The sequence below is a fragment of the Chinchilla lanigera genome, unplaced genomic scaffold (genome assembly GCF_000276665.1).
Source record: "Chinchilla lanigera isolate Chin_1 unplaced genomic scaffold, ChiLan1.0 scaffold00018, whole genome shotgun sequence".
NCBI classification, from domain to species: domain Eukaryota; kingdom Metazoa; phylum Chordata; class Mammalia; order Rodentia; family Chinchillidae; genus Chinchilla; species Chinchilla lanigera.
In genome coordinates, this window is record NW_004955419.1 from 18,254,095 (window position 1) to 18,278,651 (window position 24,557).

The window sequence follows — 24,557 nt, forward strand, 5'->3', positions numbered from 1 at the left end:
TCTTTCTTTCTTTCTTTCTTTCTTTCTTTCTTTCTTTCTTTCTTTCTTTTCTTTCTTTCTTTCTCTTTCTTTTTCTTTCTCTCTCTCTCCCTCTCCCTCCCTCCCTCCCTCTCTCTCCCCTCCCCCCCCTCTCTCCCCTCCCCCTCTCAGGGCTTTCACACTAATTCCCCAGCCCTTTAAAATTATTTTTTGTTTCAATTTCAAGACAGAGTCTTGCTATGTTGCCCAGGTTGGATTGGAACTTGTGATCCTCCTGCCTTAGCCTCCCGGACTGTTGAGACTGAAAGCATGCACCATCATATCTGGCTTCTAGCATGATTTCCTAATCTCAGCATCACTGACATTTTGGGTCTTTTGTTGTGAGGGCTGTTGTGCACATTGCAGACATACTAAACACAGCACTCCTGATGTCTATCAATTAGCTGTTGTAAGAATGTCCTCCAACTCCTCCCCTATCCAGTTGTGACAACCAAAGATGTCTCCAGGTATTGCTGGATGTTCCTGGGAAGCAAAATTGCCTTGAGTTGAGACCCATTCCCCTCAAGGTAGTGTTGCAAGGAACTCATCTGGGAGGTGCAGATCTTCCTGTAATGTAGCTTGGAAGTTATGTCCAGGCGCTTCCTCTGCGTTCTTCTGGACCAGCCTGAGTCAAGGGGTTAAGGACTACACAGGTGTGAATTTAGGAGAGATGGCTTGTGGAGCAGGGAGGCACCTTTGGAGACTAGGGGTTTGTGGGCAGGATAACTCCTGGAAGCAGTGACTTTTCCTGCCGATTGTCAGTGTCCATGCACAACTAAACCGGATGCTCATTTCTCTGAGGGTCACTGGATCAGATGACACCTAAGTCATGGTTTCTGTTGTTGAAGATCTTGGAGGTCATTTGAAAACCAGAACCTTTCAATGCAACGTGCTATGGGATGAGCTATTGAGAGCAGAACATGCAGAGGGAGGCTGGGGAGAGGGGCTGTGTAGCACGGATGCTCTCTCTCTGTGGGGCAGGACAGCTGGTCTGAGACCCAGAAGATGAGTGAATTCATCCATGAGGAGAGAGAGGCCGCACTGCTGAGGAAAAGAAGCACAGTTCAGTGAAACTGCAGAGCATCTGTAGAGGCAGCGGCTCAGGCTGTAGTGTGTCGGTGTGGGCCTGTGCTGAAGCGATTTCTGCAGGAAGGGGAGAATGGAATATAGGGCATGGGGAGGCCGTGCTCTAGGCTAAGGACCTAGCACTTCATTTCATATCTAGTTTTTGGCTGTTGTTTTGCCCACCTCCAGGCATTAGGCCATGACACCTCAGTATTTGTACAGACAGGAGTGAGGCCTTCCCTTCTGGGTACCTGCACCCTGAGGTTAGGAGGCAGGCAGCTCTGAGCACTGTAAACCAGGCTTGTCACGATCCTGTCTCAGCATGGGAGGGGAGACCAAGAAGGACAGACAGGTGCGTGGGTGGCTACTAGGCACCAGGCCCTTTGACAGGGGCTCTGGAGACCTCCTCTTTCAGATTTTGGGATAGCTGCATGGATGCACTGTCCTCTGATATAACTAAGTTTCAGACTTTAAGAGGCTTGCTCAGTGATGCATATTAAGTTGTAGAGCTAGGGCTGGTCCTAGGTTTATAAGGTTCAGTACATGTACACACATATATACACACACGCCTATATAGGTGGTATTGTCAGATAAGGGAAATAATAGGGAAGAGAGAGAGAAAATTAAGCAAACTAGTGCTATTTGCTTTATGACTGCAGTGCTGGAAAAGGTTGATTTGTAGCTGTTGTCTCAAAGTGTGGGCTCAAGGAGGTGCCTGGGAACATCCCGCGTCCCTTGGTTCTGGTGCCCTCCCTTGCTTCTCTGCACATTTGCTGCGCACCCCAACATTTACAGCCGCGGCAGCGAGTCAGCGGGGATGTTTCCAATATGCTCGGAGGATACAGTGAAGGATCTCGGTTTCAGCTGTAAAAGGCCCCCAAGGAAAGAGACACCAAGTCTCTAGAAAGACATCTGGTTGGACTTTGACTAAAACCCTTATAAATTCACTATTCTCTGGGCCATTCCATAGGCTACCAAGATGAGCATTTTTGTTGAAAAAAAGAAAAGCCTCCAGTTTATTGGAATCAGAGAGACAATACTTTCACTTGTGAAGGTGTGTCTACCTGGGTAAGGCTGTGGATAGCCTCCCTAATAAATCCATCCTTTTTCCCAGGATAAGGTTCCAACTCCTTACCCTGGCATACTGAGGGTTTCCTCTGCAGCCTCACCATCTGCTGTGTGCAAACCTCACCCACACTGAGCTCCTTGACCTTCCCTGCCCATGGGGACCTTTTCTGGTCACGCACCTCCTTTGTCTCTTCTGTCTGGTGCCTCCTGCTCGTTCCTTCAGATCCTTATTACTTATCTGGCAAATGTCTTGGAGCATCTCCTCTGAGCAAAACCTTGTGATGAGCAAGACACAATCACTGCCGTTAAAGGGAATGGCCAGTGTCACTTTCTCTGCGCAGCTGTCTTCCACGCCTGCAGGAGCCCTGCAGTGTACTTCGGAGCCTCTATTATGCCGCCAAAGTCAATGCTATGGAGACCATGCCGGGCTCATTCATTGTCGCTCACATTCGCAATGCTTGCTCATGTGTAGGATACAAGCAATATATACTTTACATTATATTCATAAAAGAATGAGCAAGAGAGTGGATAACTAAGGGCAGCTTCCCAGCGCTGCAGCCTCTGGATCCTCCCCAGTCCATACTTCCCAACAGTCGAAGGGGAGCAGTTTGCCTATCCTATATGGAAGTTTCCTGTGAAGACTTTCATGTATGCTTCTTCTCTGCACTCTTAGTGGAAGGACAGGTTTTTGACACACAGCCAGCAAACCCCACGGAGTCAAGTTCCTCCTTTAAGAAGATTAATGAATAAGGACTTAAGAGAAGGGATGGGTGAACTGGTTACCAACAAGTAGGAACCAGCCACAAGCTCAGCCCTATTTCGGGAACAAACCAAACCAGCATCTTTCAGGTTGAACTTGGCTTGGTTCAGTGAATCTTTCTCCTCCTCCTGGTGCCTCCTCGGCTCGGCTCCCACACCCACCTCGGCCTCCCTCGTTCATCTTTGTTGAATCACCACCACCAGGCAGCACTGCTGCACTCGCTCTCAGTGCTCTGCTGGGTCTGGCGCTTTCTTCAATTCACTGTCCTAGGAGGACAGAGAGGACTGAGGGTGGAGGGAGAGTCTTAGATAAATAAACGATCTGGAGTCGTTCAAAGGGAAGGAAGCTCTGAGTGGGCCCCGTGATTCATGGTGAAAGGAAGATGTGGAGGCGGGAGGAGTGGTGTTTGGATGGGGATCAGAGGGGAAGGCGAGGGGCTGGGCCTCCCGTGACTGTGGGATGGGTGGGAAGGTGAGCCAGCAGGTGGAGATAAGGTGCGGGAGGTTGAGGCAAGTGGGCAAAGAGCTGCGGTACAGTGGGAGGCAGACAGATACATTCCCCAAAGCTGCTTCTGCTTTATTCACACAGCACATTTACTTAGCAAACAATCCAAATAAAAGCGCCAACGAAGGAAAATGCTGGCAACAAATACGACCAAGGTAGTGCTAACTGTATTGAAAGCTATAAATCAGTAAGAAAACATGAAATTCAAACCTCAATGGGAAAATGAGCAAGGGATTTTAAAAAATAATGAAACAGGAGACTCGTAAACCTCTAGAATTTTTTGCATAAGGGAAAGATGTTTATTAGACTATGTCACACATGGATGCTGAAACGAAAAAATTGCTCCAGTAATGATTTTCCCAGGTGCTTTATATAAATCTCTACATGTTTTTAACTCACAATCAAAGAACTGGCTGTAAAAAAAAAATGGGTGTTTTGTTTCTCTTTGAATTAGCAAACTTTAAAGAAAAAGCTACTTGGATAACAAGGGGACACAGAGAGAGAGGCACACACCACAGATAGGTATTTTACTCCCATCCATGGGCAAGAGCTCACATCTAGGAGCCAGTGTGAATGCCCCTTCCATGGGAAACTGCTCACTTTCTGGTGTCTGAATTGCCAGCTTCTCTCTAGCGTTCTGTCTCGCAGTTCCATTCTTTCTCTGTTGCCTTCTTTCCTACAGTGTGGGCACTTAAGGGCTTAGATGTTGACCTTTAGTCTTGAATTCCCAAGCAGAATGTAGCACACTCTACGATGACCGTCTTTTGGGTCCAAAACTGAGTCATGTGACTTAGCACAGTGTCCACGTGGTCTGAACAAGGCCAAAACATCTACAATGAGGACCATCTTGGGAAATCAGGGGCATGTGGTGAGAATGTGCCTGAGATGACTTGTGTGTTAAGTGTCAGTGGAATGTAATAGTATTTGTTTTACTGCCTTTCTCCTCCAATTCCTAGGTTTCTGCTGTCCCTCACATGAGGATATATTTTGCTGAAATGATTCATTTATGTACTCCTGCAGGCCCAATAAGCAGAGGTGTGTGCTCATGTCTTAAATACAGATCCTCATTGTGGATATACACGATTTTGGTGCTAGATGAGTATACAATATGACGAGCTAGCTGTTCCAAACCTCCTTCTAGCTAGGCTGTCAGACAGAAGAGTGAGGTGTGCCAATTTACCCATTGTGCAAAGCTTGAGCACCTATGGCATGCTAGACCCTTTTACTTGTGTTATTCCATGTAGAACCGTCAGGGATGGGCAAATACCATCACTCTCATTTGACCATGAGGAAACTGTTTAGCTCTTTGAGGGGCAGAGTGAACTGTGTGAGAATCATTCTGAGGCTAACCTCCCCAACGCAATCAAGGCAGCCAAAAACAAAAACAAAAACAAAAACAAAACAAACCCCTCAGAAGCCTTTATTTGTTGAGGATGTGAGGACAACAGTTCCTCTGGCTCATTCTGTAGCTCAGCAAGAGTCCCTGCCCAGGAACACTGGAGGGCAGTGTGGTACAGTGGATTGAGCTAGGGATTTTGAAGTGAGGGGATTTGGTTGTGGGTTTGAAAGCTGTGTGACCATGGGCAAGTTAAGTGACCTTTCTGAGCCTTAATTTTTTTTTTTTAATTTCCAAATGGGGATAATCACTGTAAGATCTACTTCACTGCATTCTCATGCAGATGAGATTAAAAAAGGGCATGTGGAAAATGCTGTGTAAACTACGAAGAGCTAATCGCAGGATTCTAATATCACTGTTAGTTCATAATTTGGGGGAGCCCTAAGGTACCTTCCTGGGTAAAGAATATTTCCCTCAAAACTACTGGCATAATGCTGAGCCTTGATTCTGGGGCTTATAAACCTCTTGGTCTTCAAGTGCAGAAGGCTGCTGCTCAAGTGAGTATGTTCTGGAGATGGAGGTTGGGGGTGGGCCCATGATCACTGGGCTCCGTTTGTCAGTTTCATCCTGTAAGAGGAAAGCAGATGTTCAGGATCCAAGGCAGGTGCATCTGGTGGGGGCAGAGGGAAGGTAGATCTGCCCAAACTGGGTGTTCCGGGAGGTCAGGTGCACACAGCAGCATCAGGGACTCCAGGGTTAGGACCTGCTGGAGGGAGGACAGAGCTCAGAAGTGAGTTTGGGTTGTGCGGTATGGAAGATCTGAGGCTCTCAGCATCTCAGGGCATTCTCTTCACTTTGTTTCCTATCTTCAGTCATTGGTGGGTTCTGCAAAGTCTGCCTGTCTCCCCTTTCATCTTTTACTTAATCTTCTTTACCTCCCTTGACTGACTAAAGTCAGTTTAGCCTCATTTGAATCCAGGATCTCCATGAGAGCTCTGTTTCACTACTAAATAAAAATATCTGTGCACAGACCACCCCACATCCCCCCCCAGAGACCCCTAGTCATCATGGGCTGACTGGAGGACTTGTGCTCAAGCTCAGCTGCCTCCCTGAAGCCAGAGTCTGCTCTGAAGCACCTTCACTAAGGGGTCATCATCCACATTCGCACAGCTCTAGGAACAGGAAGCCCAGGTTTTCTCTGGAGAGGCCCCACCAGACAGTTATTCCGCAGATTGTGCCTGTCCTTTTTCAAAGAATATCACTTTATTTTAATTACCTCATAAGCGATAGAATCACAGCAGGTGATTTAAGGAGGCCACACAAGCATCTGCCACCTCAGTGAACTTCTATCTAGTCAGTGCATCCTTTTTCACTGCCATTCTGAAGCAGTGAAGATTTTTTTTTTCCGGTACCGGGAATCGAACTCATGACCTCGTGCTTGCCAGGCAGGCGCTGTGCCACTGAGCTAAATCCCCAGCCCCATCAATGAAGCTATTAAAGAGGGGTTTTACTTATAGTTTACGCTTTATACTTTCACTATTAGTTATATTTTCTTGCTAAAGTAACTGGCTCAGAGCCTACTTCTCAGTTCTTCAGCCTGAACTTCTTGATTAGACTGCTTCATTTGCAGTGCTGCGCTATCACAGTACCTCAGTGAAATGTTTCCGTGCCCACTCCAAACATTGTTTTACTTCAGAACAACACGGGCCACTAACCTGCAGCTCCAGCTGGGTTCCCAGAAGCTCCTGGTGAACGATGTCAGACTTTGGGGGCTCAGTGTCCTCCCCCCAACTGACGGCATGACCCAGTCAGCGTGTGACAGCAGAGCCCACAGACATACCAGCTGCAGTGGCTGCCACCTAGGCCAACCAGCCTGGCTGCCACGGTGCAGCATCGTGTGAGTCCAGTGCGGATGGTGGGGCTGCTGCTGGCGGCTGAGCTGCCTGTTCTAGTTTGGGTACAGCTCTCATCTGGAGCTGCCTGGCCAGAGAGCCATATGGGAAGTGTGGCTTTCACTTCTATGTGGTATGTAACTGGTCGGTGTCTAGAAATGTGAAATTCTGCCTATACCTAAATTTTCTTACCTGTAATTTCACCCTTTGACTCTAACACTAGGGTCCCCTAAAGTATGTCTATTTCCACAGAACTTTAGAAATCTGAAGCTTGCTCTTAGGTACTCCATGTCCTGGCCAAACTGGACACTCCTGGATCTAGCAAGAGCTCTTCTGCTGATGTGGTTTCAACTGTTCTGGAAATCTTTTGTTGCTGTCCTCTGAAGAGATACCCTTTTGTGGTCATCTCTTAAAATATAACTTCCGGTATGGAACATGATCCTCTGGTGTGGTCTGACAAGTACGAGTGAATGAAAATGTACCCCTCTCAATCTACATCTGATACTACTGTTAACGCAGGTTAGGTAATACCTTCATCATCAGGCACCTTCCGAGGGTCAGGAGGTCCTGTGCAAAGTGATCATTTTTGCAGCACTGCCAACGCCTCAGTGTGAGCAGTCGCACTCTCAGCAGACCACTCTGATGATGGTACAGTGTATGCACGGGCTATCTGCCTGCCACCAGAGCTGCATTTTAAAAATCCTTTCTGATTACTCAAGAATCTTGGTAAAATATGTTGAGCATGAATCTAGTATGTACGTATTGGTTTACTTATAAGTCATATAGGGGGTGAAATATATAGTACCTCGGTTCATGAACTTAGTTTGTTCCACATTCTGGAAAAGGTGGTCACGTTCATTTTCGTGCAGGAAAGATAGCCATGGTCATGTTCCTCACCAGATGCGGAGTTTGCAAATGAAAACAAAATTGTACCAAACGCTTCTGTTCGCGAACCAAATTGTTTGCAAACAAAAGCATTCACGAACCAAGGTGCCACTGTATATGCAAAAAGTGGGAATTGATGAGTTTGAAATTCAAAAATAAAATTCTAAGAGATATGTTGAGAATGCACAGAGGTGTAGTGACCCCCTGAAGAGGAAATCCCAGAGAAGAGGGGAAGTCTTTTTTTTTTTTTTTTTTTTTTTTTTAGTTTTTCTCAGGTACCGGGAACCGAACTCACGACCTTGTGCTTGCCAGGCAGGCGCTTTGCCGCTGAGCTAAATCCCCAGCCCCAAGGCGAAGTCTTTATAGTGGGATTTCTTCCAACATAAACATCTCAAGTGATAACCTGGAAGGAATTCTGGCCCTGAATGAGCTCAGAGTGCAGGAAAATGTGTGGTCACATGAAAGGAGAGAATGAGACAGTTGGAGGGCTTTAGCCACGAAAAGACAAGGTAGAGTATGAGTGTCATCCTACATGCTTGTAGGGATCCAGGCCAAAGTTGTATTAAACCTTTCTCCTGTGGTACTCAGCAGCAGCACAGGAGGCATATGGGCTCACTATAAGGAAGTCTGTCATGCCAGAGCAACCCAAAGATCAGCCGAGCTACCACAGAGTGGGTAAGAGCAAGCAGGGCAAGCAGCTGATGGGAGACGGTAGAGAACACTGGGCCTCATGCTGAGCTTGAGGGCTGTTAGGGTCCCACAGATCCCAAGATTCTGAGATTTTAGAACTGAGTTGGGATAGGGTGGTGAGGACTCCAGGTCGTTAGGATCCCTTGTGGATGCTCCCCCTCCCTGGGGTTCTGATGCTCCTACTTCCTCCTGTAGGTCAGGCCAGGGCATGGTAAGCCAGCTCGGTCTGCAGCACGCTGGTATGACAGAGAGTCTTGGATGGATTTCAACAGACCTAGTGGGCAGGCACCAGCTTTGAAGGGAAGTCACCCCCGCATAGCCTCTTTGTTCCAAGTGGTTCTTATATTCAGGATGCTTCATGAGATTCTCTCCGCATTTGTTAAGAAGGATGTATGGCCTGAGAGCTCACTAGGGCACCTGTTTTCCTTCTTGGAGGCAGGAAGAGAACACTGAAATCATCCCTTATAGACCAGAGTCTCCTCCTCTCCGGCTTCCTCTCATGTGTGACTGGATGAACACGGCCTCGTAACTGGCTTCAGGAATGTCTTTGGGATTCACTCATCCCCTCTGCAACTGTCTTAGTTAGGCCCTTGTCGTCTCTCACCTGCATGGTGATAAGAGCCTCTTGCTGCTTAGTCTCTTGGCCTCTAGGCCATCCTTTCCATAGTGATCGTCATGAAATATGACCGGATCACACTGCTGTCATGCTACCTGCACATGGGATAGCCACCTGTGACACACTCAGCCCTTCACACAGGTTGAGCCGTTTATGACCTCCATGGCTTCCTCTCCATCCATGACCCTTCAGGGTGCCCCTGCCCTGGAGGCTTCAGACTTTTGCATATGGGGTGCTCTTTCTCTGAATGCCCTCCTCCACCGTCTGTTTGGGAGCCTTCTAATCCTCTCATAAGACTTTCCTACGTGTCTTTTTTTCCTGTGAAAACATAGACAGTCATCCCCGATTCTCCAAGGCAGAGTGAGGTCTCCCACCTGGCTGCTTGCAGAGACCTCTGAGCCGAGGCTGTACTGGCTGGGCCTTCCTGAGAAGCTTGTCACCAGCAGGGACAGAGACATATCCTTGGAGGCATGTTGTGTGTGCTCAGAAGATACTAGTCAAAAGAATGAATAATGAAATCCCTTAGCTTACAATTTATTTTGTCTCCTGAACATTTTGTAAAGAGGCATGATCCTTAGCTGTCCCATTAAGAGTCACCTGAAAGAACTTCCAGTGTCTTCAGAGCCAGGAGTTTACAGCAGAGAGAGCACTGTGCTAGTGTTCTGTGGCTACTCTAACAGACCAGGCAACTTGAACAAGAGTACTTCTTCTCTCAGATTTATGGAGATTGGAAGCTTGAGACTGAGACGTCAGCAAAGTTGGTTTCTTCTAGTGGGCCCTGAGAAAGAATCTCTTCTATGCCTCTAGTCTGACTTATAGTGGTTTGCTGGCAACTTTGATATCCCTTGGCCTGGAGAAGTATCACACTGATTCATCTCTTCCTTCCTCTGCTCATGATGTTTTACCTGTGTGCATGTCTCCAAATTTCCCCTTTTTATAAGGACATTAGTCATACTGGATTAGAGTCTACCTCAGTGATCTTGTGTTAACTTGATCACGTTAACTTGAAGGACCTACTTCTTATCTCCAAAGTCACTCTGAACTACTGGGGAACAGGAGCTTATTGTATGGATTTTTGGGGAACATAACCTAGAAGAAGTATGATGCCTTGGGATTATGGCTGCCTGTCTAAGTGTGCCTTTCTACATGTGCAGAATGGGAAGACTCGCATGTCTAGATAAATCCTGAGGCTTTATTTTCACTATTTTCTCTTTCACTTTGGAAAGTCCAGTGGTAACTGGACACTGCACTCATTAACCAAATATTTATTGAGTGCCTACTACATCCTAGCACTTGGAATTTGTATTCTGTAGTCAGAGTTCCCTAAATGGCCCATGTCCTTCCTGCCAGATGACACATGATGACATGTTTGTGGTATATCTACAGTCGGCATCTTCAGTGGAACCTTGTGTCATCTGATTGGGAATCTGCCCTATCAGCCATTTGAATATTGATTTCACAATCTGAAGAATAGGCCTCTGATTGCCAAGTTTAAATCTTAGGCATAATCTGGTTATGTGATCTGTTTAGAAACTTTGTGACTGAGACATTTTGCCAGGTCCCAGGAGGTGCAAGGACCATTTATTTGGAAAGGTGGTAGAAGTACATACCTCTTGAGGGCTGCATTGTTCAGAGCACAGCCCTTGTCTGAGAAGCAGAGGCCTGGACTGAGTTGTCAGGGATCCAAGTCTTGTAGCAACACTGTAAAGGCCAAGAGGCCCCCCTGACCCTTTGCTGTGCCCACCGGAGCTGTATTCATCATTGAAGAAGCTTCACAGCTGTAGAGTGCTTGCCCAGCCTAGGAGAGGCTCTGGGTTCCATCTCTAGCATGGCAAGAGAAAGAAGCCTTCACCACGTGCTTGCCAAGTGCTCTGGATTCTGTGATAAGCACCTTTAACACATAATTTGTCTTTGCTTTGTGAGATAGGATCTACAGATGGAGCATCCCTAACTGAAAATCCCAAAATCTGAAATGCTCCAAAATCCAAAATTTTGGATACCAACATAACACAGCAAGTGGAAAATTCCACATCTGACTTCAGGTGATGTGTCACCGTCAAAATGCAGATGCACTGAACATATTGTGTAAAATTACCCTCAGGCTATGTGTACAAGGTGCATATGAGACATAGATGGATTTTGTGTTTAGACTTGAGTTCTATTCCCAAGACATGTCATTATGTGTATGCAAATATTTCCGCCCCCTTCCTCCCAGATCTGAAACACTTCTGGTCCCAAACATTCCGGATAGGCAATACTCGACCTGTAGTACTATGACCACTTCCAATGAGAAACCCAGTTGCCACACTGTGAACCAACCAGCCTGAAGTCTTAGTAAGAGGCAGGACAGGGTTCCAAATCCATCTAAGTCTGGCCACAAAGTGGGGGATTTTTACCCTCTGCTCTCTTCTCCTTTCTTTTTTAAAAAATAAAAATTGTAAACATGTAAATTGTGCAACATGATGTTTTGATAAACATTTCATTGTAGACTGATTATTGCAGTCAAGCTTCTAACATACCAGTCACTCACTAGTTACTATGTTTTTATGTATTGTGTATTTCTAGTGTACAAGATAGTATTGTTATCTGTAGTTCCCATGCTGGGCGTATTAGTTCTTTGGAACTGTTCATGTAACTGCAGCTTTGCACCTTTGACCAACAACTCATTTCCCCCACTTTTCTTCGGCTAATGATAACCATCATCCTACTTTCTGCTTTTATGTGTTTGATTTTTGTAGAGTCCACGTATAAGAGAGATCTTGCTGTGATTTGTTTGTGTTGTCTTATTTTATGTGTTGTAATATCCTCCACATTCATCATTCTCCTTCCATCTCTCAATACACAGATTTGATTATGTCAATTTTCTGCTACATACATCTATAGCTCCCCATTGCCTAGAGCAGGGACACTGCTTCAGAGATCTGAAAACACTTGATTTTGAATACAGAACTTTTTGTGTGTGTACTTTTTAGGAAGAGGACTCAGAGCTTGGTCCAATTTGCAGGGGCCACCTGACCTCAGAGGCTAAAGTGAACATGCATTAAGCAAGGTGCTGAAACTCATCACTGCCTAACCGCCGTGTTTCTCACTGGTGTCATTTCCTGCTATTTCCTTCCTGGGCAGTTCTGTTGTACTGAACATCTAACAACTTTCTGGAAGGTTCTTTGCCTTCTTAGGATTTCAGGCCTAGCTCATGTGGTTTCTCCTGCTGGTAGTGTCTGCTGTCACCTTCTCTGGACAGCCCTGTTGTGAGCTCAGCCCAGAAGCTCCTGGGTAGCAGTGGGTGGGTGTTGGGCTAGGAAATCCTTTCTCCTCATCCCCACCTCTTCTCCTGCACAAGGTGGGCGACCCTAAACTTGAGCTTTGTCTTAGAAGGTAATAGTGCGGCTTGCTTGGGTCTTCTCTTTTCACCCCTGAGACATAGGGAAGATTAGCACCAGCTTCTGGCCAGGGCTCTTAAGCCAGAGGAGGGTTCTTCTAGGGCACCAGTTGGGAATGACAGTCCCCATCCTTCAGTAGCTGCTCACTTGTGGCCTTAATCATGGGGCTCTCTCTGCTCCTTCCTTTTCTCCTCCTCCTCTTGCTCTTCCTCCTCCCTTCCCTCCTCCCCACCCTCTCCCTCTCTTTTTGTTCCCTTACTCCTACTCCAGGCTCTCCTGCAGCCCCTGAGTGTCCTTACTTTCATTCTGTCCCAAAGCTCCCACTTTCATATATCACATTAAAGAAGTCCGCAAGCAAAACGTAAACAACACAGGCATATACTCAGGGGAGATCTTAGTCTTGAGACCTGAGGAATGATATGAAGCTCCTATGTTACATCTTGTTTTTTGGATAATGTCATTTCAGCATGAGGAGTATGTTTTCATGCTTTAGGCTTCTCCTTGCCAGGTAAATACACAGTTTGGCAGAAGTCCATCAAGGGCCCAAACGAGATGAAAACCTGCTGCTATCAGCTTACCAGAGGATTTCCAGTTGAGTGAAGTCTCCTGAGACCTGAGCTGCTTCTTGTCAGTGTCAGCTGACTAATGCTCTTGTTTTGCAGGCAGGCTGTGTAGGACAGCACTGCCTTGTGTTCCTCCCACTCCCAGGGAGGTCTGTCTCTCTTGTCTTTCCTTCTTGGCCTTATCAAACCTCCTCCACCACAAAGAATGGTGATTTCTCTTAAGGATACTCTTTTCCAGATTCTTCCCATGGAGACCTGGCTTATAGAGACCCTCAGGGCTCTGTTTGCAGAATTTTTGCTGACATACAACTCACTGAAGGGCAAAGATCCATTTTCTAGTCCGAAGGCAGTGGTAGCCTTTTGCTTAGGACACTCTGCAATCTCCCAGTCTACCGGGGGTTTATTCCTTTCCTTAGGCACCCAGACAGCACTGAGTTAGTTCTAGGTTCCACACCAAGCCCTGGGAAACTACTGTAAATACTAAGGACCTCGTTCAGTTCTCTAGGGACTCAGACTCCCAATTGAGGCAATAGAAATATAAATTAATAACCGAATGCAGAGTGCTAGGGTGAGTGGGCTGCAGAAATGCAAGAGAGTTGCCTATTCATGTTTTATTATTCTTATTTATGTTTCTATGGTTTTGTCATCCAACGGAATTCTGATGGCTATTAAGTATTTGTTCTAGGTTAGCCTGCTGTATAACTCTTCTCAAATATCTGGCAGGAATAAGTTTGCATTTAACTCCCTCGTGAGTCAAAAATAACCATCAACTCCTATAGAACAATGAGAATTTCAAATTTATGAGGACAAAAATCATGTCAATTTCCTTCATCACTTTATTAACTTTTTTTTTAGATTTTATTAGTACATTTTAGATATATGTAATGATCACATCCATCAAAGAGCATTTGTACCTGTACATGATCTAACTTTTTTTTAAAATCACTTTATATCTAGCACCTAGTAGGAAGGTTTTAAGGAGCAGGTACTCAAAAATATTTGCTGCATGAGTTAATGAAAGTGATGGTGAAAGGAAGATGGACTTGGAGGTGTTGTTTTTTTTTTTTTTTTTGGTTTTTCTCCGGTACCGGGAACCGAACTCACGACCTTGCGCTTGCCAGGCAGGCGCTTTTGGAGGTGTTTTTTTAAAGGTGGGGCCCAAGTATTTGAATTTTTGGTAGCTCCTAGGGGTGCTGATACTCCTGTGCCAAGGGCCACACTTCGAGCATCACTGGCTTTATTAGTACATTTTAGGCTTGTGACGTCTGCTTTCTTACCTGAGGTGGATGACAGGAAGTCGCCCTGAAGGTTGTTCACAAAGGATTATCGTGGGGCTAGGCTCTCCTGCCTTCTTAGCAGGGGCCTAGTGCTCTCCCGTGGAACAAGTTCGAGCCACTGGGCTTCTGTACAGGTGCATGATGACACAACCATGATGCAGTGAGAATATGACTGTGTGCCTTTATCAGTGAGCTCACTAAAGGAAATACAAGACTGTTAAATGATCTCCATTGTGAAATCCTTTTGTCTGTCCTGAGGACCTTGTCTTTTCTTATGCAATCAGCTTCTTCAAGGAGGAGGGCCAGCTTTGGTGGAAATTTGGATTTTTTTACTTACTCATCACCCTACCTCTTCATGCTGAGTAAGTTTTAATTGTCTTTGACATTGAGCAAAGAGCTCTGCGCTGGCAGCCTGGGTGTGCTAACCTCTCACCACACTGCTGAAGAATGTACTGACTGCAGGCAAGGGGCAGCTTTGCACGGGCCCATTGTGCCCTTTCCAGTGAGGAGATCTGACTCAGGCTCCACAAGACTCTGTGGTTTCTTCCTTTTCCACAAATGTGTGGGGGCCTGTGGCCCTGCCCAAGCTCACTGCAGACCTCACTCATTAGGGGCACAGTTGCAGTCACTGCTGGAAGCTGCCTACCATTTCCTTGATGAAAAACATTGTGGTGAGGTAGAAAGAGCTTTGCACTCTTTTAGGACTGGCTTTGAGAAACCTGTGCCCTACCTCGTAGGCTGGGTTGGGTGTTTTATTTCTGAGAATGCAGCACACTCTGTATTTCTCTCCAAAGAGCCTGCAATAGGCATTACTGAAATTATCAGGCCATAGGTGGGCCTCCCTCACTGCATTTGGAGATACTCTTTAGCTGAAGAGCCAGCACAGGACCTGTCACATGGTAGCAGCTCACTCAATGGCTCTTGAGCTCATTAGGATTCCGACCGACCTGCATTCACATCCCAGCTTGGCTGTTTACGGGTTGTGGAACCTCTTCTCTGATCTCCACTTTCCATTTCTGAAAAATGAGGATGGTAACAGGGATAAGAACATTAGCTTTTCATGAGCCCAGCTTGATCCTGCGTGCTTCATCAGTGATGTCTCATTTAATTCCCATAACCATCCTACCGGGGGTATTAATGTTGACTGTATTTGCAGCTAAGGCCCCTAAGGGCCATATAAATTAAGACATGTTCTAAGCTTATTTGATAAATGGACTGGATTCTAAGCCCACACTCTTTAGCCACTGCAGTACTGGGTGTCAAATGGGAATGGTTTTTGTCAAATGGTTTTTTGTCAAGTGGGAATTGCTTTTTAAGGGACACAGGACAATGTTGAGACAAGTTTTGGTGTCACAACTGTCAGGAGAAGGTGCTATTGACACCTAGTAAATAGACAAGGCCAGGGCTACTGTTAAGTGTCTCACAACGCACAGGACAGGTCCCCATGTCCAAGAATTATGCAGCCCCATATGTCTGCAGTGTCTTGGTGGAGAAAACTTGCATTACAAATGCACAGGCTCTGTGCAGTAAAGTTTGCTAATAGCCCGGTCCGCATTAATGGCGCTCGTTCCTTCCTCAGAGTTCTCAGGCTGCAACTCAGAGAATAGAATCATCCAGTCCCTGGTTTCCTTCAGCCACTTGAGTTTCACTCTTAATAGTTCCCGGCTGTTTGGCATCTGCATCTCACGAGTTCCTGTCTTAGTGAGATGTGCTGACAGTTATCAAGAGTCAGGGCAAAATTCTTCTTGGGAAAAGTCCAATTTCTCTGAGATCTGGCAAATTCAGACATTCCATACAGAATGCACACCTTCCTGGCCTCTGACCTCATGGTACGCACGATTCTGGAGGCGGTGGGGCTTTATGCAGGCAGTTTTCTCTTTCTTGGGAACTTATATTTCTCATCCTCCATGTAGATGGTTTTGCAGGGTGCTTACCACTTTCAGTGAGGTCTTGACATGAACACTCTCATGGTTCTGAAAGCGAATAAACCAAGGAGAAACATGACAGATGCTTTGTCATCTGCAGCAGTAGCCACACCTTGTACAGTAGGCATGACGGGAGCCTTGAGACCCTGCCTTTACTCTCGACTCACCAGGTGACTTTGGGCAAGCGCTTGGAAAGGATTTATTATTAACGCCAGCCAAAAAGGACCTTTATCTGCCTTAGAATGCTTTGTATGATCATCTCTGTAAAAGCTGACATTAAGGATCCTTTTATGGATAAAAAAGCAGTAGGAACAGGAAGGGAATGGTAAATTGAGAGGGCACTGCAACGTATGCCAGGGGTGCTGTGATTTACATTTGGGGTCTAGTTTGCTTATAAATTCACACTGATTCCTGCTTCAGCAATGTACAGCAAGCTTAATTAAGTTAGTGTTGACTTAGTGTAGAGTGGAGGGAAGTTACTGGCTCAGCAGTAAAGGACTGTTGAGCTTCTGTTGAAAGCTTAAGCATAGTCTTGCCTGACTTGATACCCAGTGCCACATTGCTTAAGCATGAGTTTGAGGAAGTGTGAATTAAAATGTTGACCAGTAGTAGGCAGCATAGATGCATCTGGAGAACCAATGACCATGGAGAACTATTGCATCCACCCTACAGTATGAGCAGAAACAACTGGCTTCTCTGAGGTCTGAGAAAAAGCTAACTTGAATCAGCATGTTGTCTGGGATTTAGGGGCTTCTTTTCAAAGCTGGCAACACAGGGCTCTGGAAGGAAGAGTTCAGGGCCTCTCCTGAGGGTGAGGAGTAGGTGAGAGCATCCACAACAGGGCTTTTCACTTCCCATACTTCTCATGATGTAAGCACATTTGGAGGATTTGGGAGACTTGACCACGTCTGCTTCTCTTCAGCCCAGAGCTGGTTCGTGCTTTGAATAGCATGGATGGAACTGACAGCACAGCCAGGGTGAGCTGTGGTATGGTGGCAGAGAGTGAGTGCTGCCTCCTTCCTGTGAGTCTGGAAACTTCTTGGCTAAAGTGTAAGGAGACTGCATAGCCAGTGATGAAGTCCTCCCCTCGGGACCTCTGTTCTGAACAAGTTTGTCTCTGGGAAGTCATATTTGGTGAGGTGGCATCAGTCATACTGCACAGATGAAGGGAACAGCTCCCAACTGGATTACTGACTGCAGGCTTGGGGTCCCCCAGGGCTTCAGAGGGCTCAGGCTCACTGCTGGAGGGCCCCTCAATGCCTCGTTGGAGGTTGAATGGCAAAGCACTGAGCTGAAATGCTGTGGGGTATGTAGAAGTGGGAAGAAGAAGGGGACCAGCTCACAGAACTCAAGTCTTGCTCAAATGACTGCTCCTAGGGTCTGAGCCTGAAGATTCTGACACAGTCAGAGACTTCCAGGTTGGGAGCCTCAGCACACTGTGGTATTCACAGCAGGCCTCCTCAGTGGCCCAGAATAAAATGATAACAAAAGAGTCACAATTATGGCAAGTGTTACATACCAGCATATATGTACAAAGCCCTTTATTTATAGTTGTATTTTTTTTTTTTTTTTTTTTGAGAGAAGTTCTTGCTATGCAGTTCAGGCTGTCCTTGACCTCACTATGTATCCCAGACTGGCCTGGAATTCATAGTGATTCTCCTGCCTCAGCCTGCTGAGTGCTGGGATTACAGGTGTGCACCACCCAGCCCAGCTATAGTTCTTTTAAAAATTTGAATTTTTAAAATTATTTACTCTTTTTTTAGAAAACAATGAAACTCAAGGCAGTTAGCTGTGGTAGCTGATTAATGAGAAAGCTGGAATTGGAATCTAGGTCTGCCTCTAGGCCCGAAAAATATAAAAAAATATATTCTTTCTGTCATTACCTTCAGATTAAACCTATTTAGTTAGGGAGAGGCTGCACTGTCTCCCAGCAACCCCATACACAGTGGATAAAATACAACAGAAGATTACTTCAGCTTCTTTTACATAACAGCAGTCTTATGGTAGATGGGTGGTCCAGGAGCGAGGGCAATTCCACAAGGTCGTTCGAGGACCCAGGCTCCTTCATTACTGATCTCTACCATCTTCTAGAATGTTCTCATCTACATAGTTAGTGACTGCCTTGCCTACACCATAGCCATGTTCCAGTCCTTGGAAAGGGACAGAGAAAGAGAATAGAAGATAAGAACTTCCTTGGAATAAGATGACCAGAAGTTACACACATCACTTCCTGCCTGCAGAGCGTTGGGGAAACTCAGTTGCCTGGGCATATCTAGCTGCCAGAGAATCTGCACAAGTGTGTTTCTGCTGAGGTGGGTATGTGTTCTGCTAAAACTTGGGGTAGAAGTTTTTTGCATTTGTGTGTGTGTTTTAATACTAAACAGGAGAAAATCATAGATTTTGGGGAACACTTGATAGTTGTTGATACTAAACTCACTAAGAAATTTAAAACATAACCTTTCACTCTTTAGAAAAAAGGGAAGCACTTGAAAATATAATTTAACAAGATGTCTTGACCTAGTCATGCCTACTCTGTGTATGCCCACTCTTGCTAATGAGAGGGCAGACAGGGTCAGTGGCCCGGGCTGAGTGACAAGGCACCTTTAGTAGGATCCTTGCCGACATTTCCTGGGGGCAGGTCTCAGTAAATCTGGCCTTGGCCAGACTGATCAAGAACTGGCCACTGGTCACTCTCAACACATACTTGGGTCACCATGCAGTGCACTGAACCCTCTCTCTTTGAAATTCCTGATGTTCCTAGAAAATTCTCATTGTGGATTCTAGAGGATTGGAGGGTGGGATCAGCTCAAAAGATGTGCTGCTGCTGATTTCATTCTTGCTGCTGTTTCAAGGAAGACAAAAGAGTGAAATCATCCCAGTGTCACTCTTTAATCTCTGAGATTATATATGAGGAATCTTTATCCTTTCAAATGACCCAGAATCTCTTCCGGGATTCTGTACTAGGAAAAAGCACAGACCTGAGGTTGGGGCACCACATTCCCTTTCACAACCTTGTCTTTTACACCTGAATCTCCAACCGTACTGCAGGAACAAAAGAACTTTCCTTGGCTTTGAGAAGTCCGAGTTTGTTTCATGCCATCTTCTTTGTATGTCACTTATTCTCTCTCCTTTGGTGTTTCTGGAACTCTACTGCCCTTACCTTGATGTCTCTTCACCTTTGCAATATTTTTATGGTGTGATGCAGTTGTCAAAAAATGAGTCTTAGTTACTAGCCGTGGAACGCTGTGTTCCTTCTTCTTGCTGAGGCTGTTTGTCAGTAATGTTTAGGCTCATCTCCTAAGCCCGGGGAGAGTCCTATCAGAGCTCACATGTCAGTTGCTGGCACCATGTCTGGCAGAGAGTGGCACTCTGAGGCTTAGCTGCCTGGCATCTGGAGCCCATGCTGGTATTTGGAGGACTTCCTCAAGATGATACCAGGAGGAACCCACACTGATGCCCACCACCAAAGCTGAGAGACAGGTTGCAGCTTTTCATCTCCTACTGGGAGTGAGGGTGTGGGCTTTGGTTACCAGATGCCACAGCTCAAGTCAGTGGCGCATCTCACTGTTCTACCCATTGCCTTATGCTGTTAAATTTTACATCAGCAAGGACATCTTGAATTCCTGAGCAGCTACAAAATCAGAACCAAAGAGGTCCTCCTTATGGGGGGATTGTGGCTATGGTTTACCTGGCTGACATCTCTTAGCTCCTGCCCATATTCCTCATCTGCTCCAAGCTTCCCAGCCATTCTGTGAGCAGTTCTTCCCTTTGTTGCTTACAGATGGAAGCCTGGCCAGCTGAGTTCACTTTTATCATTATTTTGTTGTTGCAGTGTATCTATCTCCCCTCCTGAACTGTGAACCTAGCCTTGAACTGTTGCTCTACAGTACTGGGCTCAGAATAGGCTTAATGAGAGAATAAGTGGATGTCTAATGATGGGTACAGAATGAGCGAACAGGTGATTAAATGATGTATGTACTCAGCGTTTATGAAAATTCTCATGGTACCTAAGTAATGGTAACATGGCAGAACTCTGAAAAGGCATTGTTTTTTCTGCTATTTTTTTCTAATATTTGATATGAGAAGCCTCATATAATTTTTTTCTTCAGCCTGAAAAACATTGTCAACTGTTGCTGAGGCAACCAGATTGACATATTTCTTATCCTGGTTAATATGACTATACACATGGTCCATGTGGTTTTGTCCTTTATGATGTGTGTGAATGCCCATTCCTTTATTTAATCCCCACAGAAATGCTACTTGATAGATATTATTATCCCCATTTTACAGATGAGGAAATAAAGTTTCAAAGAGGATAAGAGGCTTATAGAAGATGACTCACCCAGGAAATAGCAGAGATACATCTCAAACTGGGTCTCCTAAGTTCCAAAATGCTATGCTCTTGCTATTTTACTTCTCCACCCAGTGAATAGTAAACTGTCAACAAGGATTATTTTTATTGAAAGAACTTCTTTTTAAATAAGGAAGTTGAATTATTCTCACTGAAGGCATTAATCACATTATCTTGGGTACTCCATTGGCAACATACCAGGAAAATTTGCATATGTCACAGCCTAGAAGCTATGCTTGATGTTTTGGAATTTATTCTGATCATTAGAAAACCATAAATTATATTATTCTCCACAGTATAATCAACCACTAATTTTCAGTGTTAATAAACAAGGAGGCCTTGATCAAGAATCTATATGGATTCTGTAGGACACTTCTTCAGGAAGATGTTCTTAAGGATATTTGTTTCCTTTTCACATTGATTCACAGTACCCCAGTCTTATTTCTGATATTAATGGTACCCACCATCCTGTATTCCTGGTAGGAAATATGTGAATCCTGGACCTCATCATACCTAACAATCATGGGCTTTAAGCACAGTGGATATGCAGAACTTTCAGGAAGGTGCATTTCCCAAACCATCTTCATTTTATTGCACAAGGCTGGTGATTAACCAGAGAGCAGCTGCAGATGGTTAAGAATGTCTTAGGATTGTTGTTGTAAGGAATGACAAGGCAGAGACCATCCCCCAGGCTTTTGTGAGAGCAACAAGGCATATAGTTTCACACCTGTGTGCAGGCAGACAGAGGGTGACAAGGCCATCTTGTAGCGAAGAGAGAGAAGTGGACCATTTTTATAGAGATTGAAAGAAGGCAAGGGCTATCAGGTGGGAAGATGTTAATAAACATCCATGGTCAAAGTTCTCTGGCTGTCTTGCACTCAGTGGACAAAGTCCTTGAGGTGTCTAGTGTAAATTTTTGGGTGTCTGAAGATGTCTGGGGACATGCAAGATTCCATGCCTTATCTTATCTCTTTCAGTCTTAGCTGAGAACAATGCCTCTGTTGGTAAACAGGCTGGGTGCTGGGATGGTCATGTCTGATTTGAGCTTTACATTCACATGGAATTGTGCATCCCCAACTGACATGGTTCCACCTCAGTAACATGTCACTTTACAAGTATACTCATAACAGGAAGCACTTGGGCCTGTGGGTCATCTAACTTTGGCAAAAGAACTAAGATGGTTGACATTATATAGACTCTAAATGTTGTTAAAGAAAATAAAAGCTTTGTATTAAGATAAATGATAATTTTATTCTCTCAGTCATCCTTCAAATTTTCTTCATAGTACCTGTCACTACGTGGTAGTACTGTGTTGGCGTATTAACCAGTTTATAATTAGCCTCATCTGTTTAGAACGTGGGCTCTGAAAGAGCTTAACACAGTACCTGCAGCACCTGGAATCATTCCCCTTACCCGGTAGGGACTTGATAAATAGTGACTGAATGAATGAATTACTGAAATAATTTACTGAATTGAATTGAGCTCTTGACACCCAAACTTAACATACTGGTAGAAATATGTTGAAAGAAATCCTAAAAACATTCTCAAAATTATGGAAATGCAACTAGAGAAAAGTGAACATGATATCTGTTATCTTCATCAGAGCCCTGTTTCTTTATCTATGTACTGAGGATAATAGTAGTTACCGGTCAGATTTTGGGGAGGATTAAAGTTAATGAATATACAAGTGGGTGGCATATAGTAGGGAGATATTTAATGAATATTAATGTAGAGTTAATAATGGAAGTAAAGGAAGGTGAGAGATCATCAGTGCATTGACTGAACAGGGCTTCTTCATGAGAATTCTGCTTTCAATCCTTCAGTCTTATTTTCCTTTATATTTGTATATTTCTCCATATTTTATAGAGCTCTTTGTCCATCCTTAACCTACTGCTCACTTCAGTCTTACACAGCAGTTATACTTAGTTGTGCTTCACAGCTGAGAGTCAAAGTTAAAGCTTAGACTGATGCTTGAAGTTTCCAGAACTTTCCTTTCACTAGGAGACCTTAACCCCCTGGAGCAAGCTTTTCCAATGGACACATTATCTTGCCTGTGTGGCCCGGTTTGCTTCCCTAGACCACTTTTGCATTATTTTTGTAGAATTCAGACCAGGAACCCCTTTAAAGCAGGCACTGTCTCTATTGTTTTATTTTGCAAAACTCTGGATGCAATCAGATTTTTCATGCACTCATAGGTAATAGAGTTATGCAAGATGTTGTGTACCTACCTTATTTATGATAGGTTTAAGTGAACATACAGTTTAATTTCCCTCTGGCCCCACCCTTGTCCCCAGTCTGAATGTCTACTGTGGGGGCCAGGTCAGATGGGATGCCTACTGCTTCATACCCTGTTTTTTGTCTCTCCCTTGGCTTTTCCATTTCTCCCCTGCATTTCAGTAGAAACGCTAGATTTAAACCTTGCTACCCCATATAGTCACAAGAAAGATAGTACAATTATAGATTATAAATGCAAGCAGCAAGGACTTCAGAAACTTCAAGATGAGAGGGACCAAAGGGGTCTAAAGAGACAGAACTCTCATTCTCTTCAGTTTAACAATATCTATTGAATACTGTGGTGGCTCAGCCCCTTGTCTGGCTAGCCCTCTTAAAATGGACCAATAGGTATACCCATCTTCCCTGGGTATTTCTTGTGAGTGGAAGCTCACCCAAGGAGACAGTTGGGGACAGTGGGTTTCAAAACCAGTGGAATTTGTGTTCAGAGTCTCTAGCTGTAAACAGATGGTGCTATTTCTCATTGTTTCTAGCTAAATAGACAACCCGGACAAATTGTGCGATTTCTATAAACCTCTGTTTCCTCATCTATAGCACCCAGATAAAGCAATGCCTTCCCCTTAGCTTCCACTGAGTTGATCATTCTTAAATCCCTCAGGAAGAGTCTACAAATAGTAGACTCCAGTAAAAAATAGATCTTACCTCATTGGGCTAACTAGTCCATTTAAAAATGTTTTAATTGTTAAAATATTTCTCGAGCCATAACATTCTTTATCTTTTCTAATCTAGTAATCTATAAAATGGGAATAGTAGTACTTTGTCTTAAGGAAATGATTCTAGAGAATAAAAAGGCTACAGGCATTAAAAGTTTGACTGTTTATGATAAGACATTTTGGAGGTAACTTAAAAAGCCTTATATCAGAGAATGAGTTAAGTAAACTATTATCTATTTATTCTTAGGGATATTATATATCTACTATCATAATAACAAGGACCATGAAGCAAGATGGATAAAACCTACAATATAATGTTAGATTTAATAAGCTGAACCCCAAATTACATTTGCATTTGATTATAAAATGCAAATATATTTATGCATGTTGGCAAGAACCAATGGGAAACAGAAAAATGGAAAGGATTTTTTAATGACTAATGAAATTCTGGGTGTATTTTTTCCATTTTCATTAATGTCACTCTAGAATTTCTATCTAGTGAACAGTCTCATGAAATGTTTATTGTTAAGGAAAGAATATCTCTTCTCTTTGATAACCTCTTTAACTAGAGCTTCACTTTTCACTGTCTGAAAAGCCACAGTATATTTTAAGCTGTGCAGGACACTGTTTAATCAGTGGAAACTTAATCACAAGATCATATTGATTGCTAGAAAATGGAAAGTTAGCATGGCTGGGAAGATCTACAGTGGGAAATCCTCTGCTGTCTGTATTTTCCTTGCTGCTGAACAAAGAAAGAGGCAAAGAAAAGTAAGGACAAGTTAGGAATACATATTTGTAGTAGATATGGCTTTATCCAGTAATTGTTCCCACTTGCAGGGGAAGTTATTATAATGTCAGTGACCAGTGAGGTAAGAAGATTTGAGACATCACTTGAGAGTGGTTGAAATAACTGGGTCAGCTCACCATTCTTCATGGCATTGCCTGTGGAGGCTGAAGAATCCTGTGGAGATGTAGCACCCGATGGTCTCTGAGGCACCTTCCACCCCCCATGACTATTCCTTGAGCTCTACTGGTGGGTGACACCAAGTCTCAGAGAGCTAGTCTCATCTCTCATTTCTTGTCACTCACCCTGAGACACACAAGGAAATTACTCCTGCCACCATGTCTCAATATTGCAATTTCCAAAAGAGGCATAATTATGACCTGTTAATAATCTCGATTTATTTTGGGGATTCATAAAGATGAGTAAAAAAGATTGTTCAGAAATTAAATTTCCCTGAGGACAAATATTATAATTTCTTTGAAATGCAAGTGAATCATT